Source organism: Anopheles arabiensis, chromosome X, assembly GCF_016920715.1.
Source record: "Anopheles arabiensis isolate DONGOLA chromosome X, AaraD3, whole genome shotgun sequence".
Taxonomy (NCBI): domain Eukaryota; kingdom Metazoa; phylum Arthropoda; class Insecta; order Diptera; family Culicidae; genus Anopheles; species Anopheles arabiensis.
In genome coordinates, this window is record NC_053519.1 from 25850766 (window position 1) to 25853265 (window position 2500).

Consider the following 2500-nt stretch of genomic DNA (forward strand, 5'->3'; position numbering starts at 1 on the left):
CGCTACCTCGCAGCTCGTGGAGTGGAAGGCACTCGTGATGTTCTGGGCTAGGGGCGCTGCACGCGATCCAATATCCGCCTGCACCACTGTAGGTCCGAGGCTTCCGCCCAGACGGGTGCGCCATAGCGGATAATGGACGCGGCCACTGCGGCGAGCAGCTTCCGCTTGCTCACTTGGGGGCCGCTGTGGTTGCGCATGACGACACGCAATGCTCGCACCACACGGAGGGCCTTGTCCGCGACCATCTCGACGTGTGGGCGCCACGACAGGTGGTCGTGTAGCATGACCCCCAAGTAGCGGATCGACCGCTTCGAGCGCACTTCCACTCCACAGATGTTCACAGGGATGTTTTTGTATCCGCTTCGCTTGCTCGACACCATCAGCAGCTCCGTCTTCTCCGGCGCCAGGGAGAGTTTGTGCCGCACCATCCAGCTGTTGACCGCTGCCACCGCTTCCTCCGCAATCGCTGCTGCGTGTTCAGGAGTTGTCCCCGCTGCCAGGATCGCAAGATCATCGGCGAATCCCACGATGGAGGCGCCCTCAGGGAGCTCTACGGCTAGCACACCGTCGTACATTATGTTCCACAGTGTGGGGCCCAATATGGACCCCTGTGGAACACCTGCCGATACTCGGCGGGTAACCGGCCCGTCCGCCGTGTCGTACGTAAGCTCCCTGTCGGCGAAGTAGTCCTGCAGTATGCGGCACAACTGCACCGGGACTCCCTTCGCCTGGAGCGCCTCGGCGATGCTCTGCCAGCTAGCCGTGTTAAACGCGTTACGGACGTCCAGGGCCACAACCATGAGGCAGCGCCGGTCACGGTTGTTTGTCCTGCCAAAGGACTTCGCCCTTCGTCCCGCGTCCACGACTTGCTGTATGGCCTGCAGAGTCGATCGCCCTCGCCGGAATCCGAACTGCTGCTCGGACAGTTGCGGACTCTCTGGATCCTCGATATATTCGTTGAGCCGGTTCAGCAGCAGCCGCTCCAAAGCCTTGCCCGTATTATCGAGCAGGCAAATCGGGCGGAAGGACGACGGCTCGCCCGGTGACTTGCCCGGCTTTGGCAGGAGCACCAGTCGCTGCTTTTTCCACGGCTGCGGAAAGCAGGACGTGTCCAGGCACTCCTGAAACACCCGGCGGAAGGGCTCCGGTTGCTGCCTGAGAGCAACCGTAAGGGCGGCGTTCGGTACTCCATCAAGCCCAGGAGCCTTCCGCGGGTGCATGCTGGCTGCTATTTGATCCAGCTCGGTCAGGCCGATCGATCGGAGCGGCGCCATGTTGCCAACTCGGAGATCAGGCCACTCTACCGGCGGATGAACCGGGAACAGGGCGTCGACAATTCGCTGCAGTTCTGCTGGATCGCGTTCCGGGGCTGAGCGGGCCGCCTGGAACCAGTGAAAGACTTTCCGGAAAAAGTTTCCGGTTTCGTCCTCCCTGATCGACAGCAAGAACCGGTCGAACGCCTCGTTCTTGCTCACACGAATAGCCTTCCGAAGGCTCTCCCTGGCAGCTGCGAGTTCCGTTTGGAGCTGTTCGTTGGGCGGAATGGTCCTCATCGCCATTTGCTCCTTTCTGGAGAGTTCTTCGATCATCGTCTGGATCGCCGGAGTCCACCAGTAAGCTGGCCGACCTGTGTGGTCCTGCGCTGGGAAGACCCGCGACATCGTCTCGTCGCAGACGCTGGTCAGCGACTCGACCAAGCTTTCGACGCTGTTAGCTTGACGGGCGAACCCAGTCATGGCCAGCGCTTTCTCGAAAAGCTGGGAGTCAAACTGACTGGTCTTCCAGCGCGTACCGGCATTGCTTACGCGGGCCGGGCGCTGTCCACGCCGTGCTGCCCGATCCCTCGATGATGGTGGACTCACGCCAACCTCGTACCGGACGTAACGGTGATCACTGAGCGTTACCACGTCGGGAACGCGCCAGCCTCGGGCGCTGTCCTCGCGCGGGTCGAGACGGCTGATCACACTACTGGCGAACGTAACGTCCGGTCGGCTGGGCGGAAACCGAGTTGTGTCCGCTCGGTTCCCCTTGAACGTTGGCAGACAGTCTGCCTTGTTCAGTAGCACCAGCCCGAGGTTGTCCGCCAACTGGAGAAGCTCCAAGCCCTTCGGGCAAGTCCTGCTGCTTCCCCAGTCCAGGTGCATGGCGTTGAAATCGCCGGCCAGGAGAACCCGGCTGCACCCGCGGACGATCAGGTCGATCTTTTCCATAACGCTTCGGAACTCTGGGACTCCTGTCTGCGGCGACACATAGCAGCTCACCACAGCGATTCCACCGACGTCGGCCGCAACCACACCGAGGGTCTGACGGTGCCTGATACGCTGTATCGGCAGCCGGTTGCCGTTGACGACGATGGCAACCGTCTTACTCTCGTCCGTTACCCAATTGCCGTTATTGCGCGGTACGCAATAGGGCTCGGACAAGAGCAGAACGTCAAGACCCTCGGTGGTCAACACATGCAACGCCAGGTCCTGGGCGTTCTCGCAATGGTTGGCGTTGA